Source organism: Perna viridis, chromosome 14 (genome assembly GCF_037379345.1).
Source record: "Perna viridis isolate PV_CMFRI_1.1 ecotype Kerala chromosome 14, ASM3737934v1, whole genome shotgun sequence".
NCBI classification, from domain to species: domain Eukaryota; kingdom Metazoa; phylum Mollusca; class Bivalvia; order Mytilida; family Mytilidae; genus Perna; species Perna viridis.
Genome location: NC_142458.1, coordinates 19,091,453 through 19,097,653, shown reverse-complemented (window position 1 = coordinate 19,097,653; position 6,201 = coordinate 19,091,453). Strand labels below are relative to the sequence as shown.

General features: G+C 35.0%; 1 long non-coding RNA gene across 1 annotated transcript; it reads right to left on the bottom strand.

Moving 5' to 3' along the window:
- Window positions 1-633: 633 nt before the first annotated feature.
- Window positions 634-3,897, bottom strand: LOC148598517 (uncharacterized). The gene is made up of 3 exons (XR_015918690.1): window positions 3,856-3,897; window positions 3,016-3,059; window positions 634-665 (listed from the first exon to the last, which is right to left on the bottom strand). It is a non-coding gene; the product is annotated as an uncharacterized LOC148598517 (long non-coding RNA).
- Between the last annotated feature and the right edge of the window lie 2,304 nt (window positions 3,898-6,201).

The following is a 6,201-nucleotide window of genomic DNA, read 5'->3' as shown; positions in this document are numbered from 1 at the left end:
CTTCTTCAGAAATAAAAATAGGATGTACAGTAATTCAAACGTAAGGGAGATAACTCTGTGAATGACACTGAAATACAATCTAAAAACAGACATATTGGAATGAATAGTAACACATTTATCATATGACCCATAAAGCAACTTATATTAAAAAAAACAAGATTGCTAACAAGTAGCCATATGTTCCGAACTGCCACAAGAAAAAAGTTGAAGTGTAAAAGTCCCATAACTCCTGCACAATTTAAAACTTATTGAAACAAAATTGCAGGGCAATATGATCAACAGCATATGATGACTATGATGACTATCAATCCTACAAAGTTCGAACAAAATCCAGGGGTCTCGAAGGAGTTTCATCCACAAAGATGGGAATGGACGCACGGACACTGCTATTTTTCTCATTCCCCATCGGCGTTGTGGTAGGGGATAAAAATAAATACATGCCTTCTTTTGGGTATGCATCACATATTACAGTATTTGTATAATTCTAACAAACATTGCTACAAAATATGTCTTGTTAATCGCATATGCAGTTCATCAATGAGTCAATTTGTTGCCACAGTTGTATATACAAGTTCTACCCTGTGTTTTTATATTAATAACTATGTAGTTAACTCACGTTGACTGCTCTTGATCTAGATCTGGTCATAGGCCTACAGTCCTGGATTCTGAAAGAGTAACCATGGGAACCAAGGTTATAGCAGTAATCGAAAGAATGAAATCCAGAGACAAAGACCAGACATGGAAAAAAGAAATACACAACAAAGAACATAAAGTAACTAAAATCATAAATACAAAGTAACAAAAACAAATGAGCAACTCGGACTCCACTAAAAACTGGGAGCATGGACCAGGTACACCGGTAGGGTAATCGTCTCTGCTTTTCTAGAAACACCCCCTGAGTTAAAAACAGGGAAAAGAAATCTTGATAAAACGAACTTATTATCCACTGACTCAAAATGAAAAATCACAAAAACCTATAAAGGTATAATTGTGTAAGGTTTTCCTTAAGCAATAATACTATAGTATTATTAACCAACTACCCAAAATATGTTAAAATATGTCAAAAACTGACCGACATGAATTCAAACCGGGCATCTATATGGGGCCAATATGGATCAAACCAAGGCCAATACGACACCACAACTTCCGGTCGTTTGACACCGCCATCTTGACTTAAAATTTTGATCATCAGGACTAAAAGCTGCAGAAACTGGAAACAAATCTTCCATTTTATACAAAAAGGATATTTAAGACTGATTAATGCAAATAAACCTACATGTTTATGGTAAAACACGAAAACACCTGTTCTACAAATCATCTAATTGAATTGGTTAATAAAATTGTCAATAAATTTGTAATTTCATATTGGCCCTGTTATAGGTTTCGGTCAATCATATTGGCCTCGACAGCCGCATTGGCCCTCGGCGATGCCTCAGGACCAATACAACCGCCTCAATCAATATGACAGTCCTCAATCCTGTAACAGGGCCAATATAAAATTACATATTTTTTAACATATATTATTTCATAAGGTTTTCATAATGGCTTAGTTATTGGTTTAAGGTGAAGCAAAATTCTAATATAGCTAGCCAAAGACCAGTAACTCAGCCGATATGGAAAACCTTACACTACGTCACATTTATTGACTAACTAATCCAATATGTCATAAGGTATAAGGCTAATATGGATATTGACCAGGCCAATATGGATATTGACCAGGCCAATATGGATATTGACCAGGTCAATATTGATTATAACCAGGTCAAAAGCTGTATTGGACAGCTAAATCCCTGTATAGGTGCATCTTTGTATAGTAATGACAGTTTTGATCACATTTAGGCTAATATTCTAACCTTAATCAATAATTATCAGAATCCCATAAAAAATTATGACCGATTGGATATGTGGACAGTTTCAGTTCACAATATGACAAAGGCTAGCATATAAAAGTTGAATTTGCAAAAGGACTTATGATCAGCAAGTGTTTGGGGGGAAGGGGTGGGGGTTGCAGGTAAAAATGTGAGGTTGGGGTAACTTTTTTTCTCTGCAGAAAGGGGGATAATATATATATATATAGGTCTGAATTCCCAACAATGTTAAAAGTGTCAAATTTACGATGCAAATTTTTGGTCGTTCCCTCCGCTGTACTCGAATTCGTACCGCTGTGACATCTATGGCAATACCTCCTGCACAAAGTCCAGCGCCCTAGACCACTCGGCCAGCTAGGCTACATAAAAAATATAGCTTTCGCTGGCCGGGTCATTCCTCCTCGTAGGATTAATCTAGGGCTGTAACTCAGTACACGATGTATGGTAGTACGGGACAGTTCATTTAGATGTTATTATGTAGGATAGTGGATCAATTAATGATGCATATCACAACAAATCAATATTATACAAACGTCTCAGAATGTGACGATTATTTGCTACGCTGCTCCATCGGATCATATTGATACAGGGAAGATATGTAAACGTATAGAAAGGTCTGAAAAATTCCCAACGATGTTAGAACTGTCAAATTTGCGATGCAAATTTTTGGTCGTTCCCTCCGCGGGACTCGAACTCGTACCGCTGTGACATCCATGGCAACACCGCCTGCACAAAGTCCAGCACCCTAGAAAACTAGGCGGTGTTGCCATAGATGTCACAGCGGTACGAGTTCGAGTCCCGCGGAGGGAACGACCAAAAATTTGCAACATCAACTGACCTAGGTGAATTAGCAGAGAAATTCAAAAAGTAAATCATTAAAAAAATTGATGACGTCACAGTCATGTGGACTGGTAAAGAAGTACATGTAGGTAAATCTAAGAAACATGCGGAGAGTAACAAGTAACAATGTTCAAACTTTTTTGTTTTTGTAGATGCGCAGGGCATATATCATATTGAGTATCACATATTCCCATTGGTAGAAACTTTAGTAGTATCACAAGAAACCAGAGCATAGCCAATAAATGTTATTAGAATACAAATATAGCATCGTCCCTAATAGACAAGCCTGAACTCTTATAATACATACCCTGGTGGACCAGGTGGTGGTAATACCAATACAGGTCTTCTATTCTGAAATGTAAATAATTTATAAAACACTTGTATGAGTAATTTTGACTTACATCTACTTCAATATGATGAGGTGTTAATTTTCAATAGTCTAGAAGTGGAAGATCACCCACTTAAAATCTTATCATAAGCAGGATATCCATCTCTTTTTTTTTTGTTTTTGCAACATATCTTTCGACAGGAAATAATTTAATAGGACTTAATGCTGAAAATTCAAATAATACATATTACATTTCTGCAAATACACACATGCAGACATGTATGTAGGAAAATGATGAATTATACAAGAAAAATTTGGAGACTCCCACTGAATCTTAACAGGAGAATTAACACTGAAACTGAACAGGTAAAATAACACTGAAACTTAACAGGAGGATTAACACCTATGATTTCATATATTTCTCAACCTTTGTTTTTGCAGTAATATGGAAAGCTCGAAACTAACCCAATGAGTGAACTAAACTCTCAAATAGGCTCATTCCAAAGGGATATAGTTATGATATTGTTGTCCAATGGTCAAGTACAGGACAGTTTGGTACTAACATTGATTCACTCATTGAATCTTTACTGGTCCATGTCCTCTTGATTTTTTTTAACGACGACAGTGCCAGGTTAGGTAAAAATAATAATTCACAAATGTTCAAGTACTTGCTGGAAGTGTGTAGGATGGATGAACACCAGTATACCAAGATATGTCCCATCAAGATAGAAGGGTGTTAAAAAACTAATAAGAACCACACCAGTTTCCATTACCAAACAAATTAAAATATTGTAAAGAAACATTATCTATAAAACCTACATCTGCCTGTTCTTCTCGTCTTTGCACTGGTAATGCCCTGCCTACAATACACACAATACACACAAAATGTATGCAGGAACTGATTCTCATCAAAACAGTAAGATATATTAATGCATTTTCTAATATGACGTCATCATATTGTCAAACAGTACATGTCGGTACAACCCCACCTTTTGCATCTACTTACTGTCTCTTTTATTTCTCTGTCACTTAGAGACAAAACACTCATTTAAAACGTTTACACGATGATTTAACAGCTGAGAGGCTATCTAATACTATACTGATAATAATACTGATTTAATGAATGGTTTACTTGGATATGTGGTTTATTTCTTAATTAATCCAACTTCCATACGGGGGAAGTTAAACGGAACAGCTGTTATTTTGGCTACTCCTAGGGAAATTTTTGTCACAAAAATTACCATATTTGTCATATCAGAAAAGAAATAATTTCTTATGGGGGTAGATTTGTACTCATTTTGACATGGGTTTGGCTTTTATATTCTCATTTAACACCTAACTGTTACTTGTTAAATAATCGAATATAAATGCTGTACCCATATTAAAATGAGTACAAATCTCCCCCTCCATGAATTATTTTTTAAGTGATATATCTGTAAAGTAATGTCATCATAATTGACAAATATTCAACTTGAATGATATAATGTAGAGCACCCCCATGTTCTTGAAATAATTGCTATGTAAAAATGTATGCATAATACACTCCAAAATACGGTAAGTTTTATGTTGTTTAAATTAGCCTTTACAACTATTTTGAAAAAGACCAACTCCAATTTCAATACAAATTTATGTAGGCTACACTTGTCGACAGTGAGCGGCGTTTTAAGAGAGAGGTCACGTGATAGAGACAAAATGAAGTGTTATTTTCTTCCAATGAAATTTAAGGATTTCGGATAGTTCAATTTTGGATTATGCTTTGACAATTCGCAGCTGTAAATATTATCTGCATTACGTATTGAGCTGAAAAAATCTTGATTTTTGTAACTCCTTCGTCCATTCTCAAATGTATTTTAATACAAAGAACTGTTTATATTCATTTTGACCAGGCCTGAACATTCCCTTTGACTATTGACAGTATTTACAATATTGAAAACAGTTCACGACACGATTGATTAACTTGTTACATAGTAAATATAACCCACTGACCCTTAGTGTTGACCAATCAGAAACCAGCAATGTCTTTGAATGAAACGTCCACTCTCATAGCGGAAAGTCGTAAAATTGTGGAGGCGACACATGATGACAATCCAAGTTCCAATGCCATTCTTAACATGATACTACAGATAGTTACAAACATTTAATCTAACATGAAAAGAATGGAATCTAACCTAGATAAAAGTGTTGAAGAGCTAAAACAGTCTATATTGTCTGTGTCTTCTAGGGTTACAGAATTAGAAAAACAAACAAGTGAAATAAAAACCAAAGTATCTGAATGTGAGACGAGTTGCCAGGGAGTTAGTAATCTATTTGACAAAGCAGATAAGCAAATTAAAACAAATACAAGAAACATTATTCACCTAGACAACAGAGTACAAAAGCTAGAACATACTCCAATTGTTCAGCCAGTTGTTCAGCCAGTTACTGGATCCTTAGAATTACAAACCCTAAAGTCATCTATTGAAAAGCTAGAAGATACTGTCCTTGAATAACAAACCAAGACCAATTGTTGCAAGGTTCCTTTATCACAAGGATCTGAGGCTGGTATTGGATAACGCTACTTGGTTAAAAGGATCGCCATTTGGTATTCACGAACAATTCCCGTTAGTCATTGAGAAGACGTAAAAAGCTTTATTCTGTGCAGAAAGAAGCAAGACGAAACGGTAAACAAACTGTACTTGTAAGAGATAAACTCTTCATTGACGGCAAGTTGTACCATCCACCAGATGAAAGAACAAACACTACTCCACAGCGGACAATAAGCTACTGTGATACATTATTAAAAACACCGAGAGAACATGAGAGGCCTTTCAAAAGACAACGACCAAGTTCGGACTCTTCATCTCAGACTAGTGGGACAAATAGTTACTAGTACTAGGACCACCTTGGGGGGAAACAGAAACTTGGAAATATTATTACAAATAAGTATGACAATGTGAATGATCAATATTTGTGTGTGGAATTAAATGAAAATTCTTTAAAGGACACTAATAAAAAGCTATTAAATCTAGGTGTAAATGAAACATATTCTAAGAGTAAAAACTGTTTTTGTATTAATAATTCTTTAAATGAAAATGCGAATTTTTCAAACAACTATATATTATCAGATCGTAATGATGTAGTAAACGCTGAAGAAAAATATAATAAATGTATTTTTGATTTTTATCA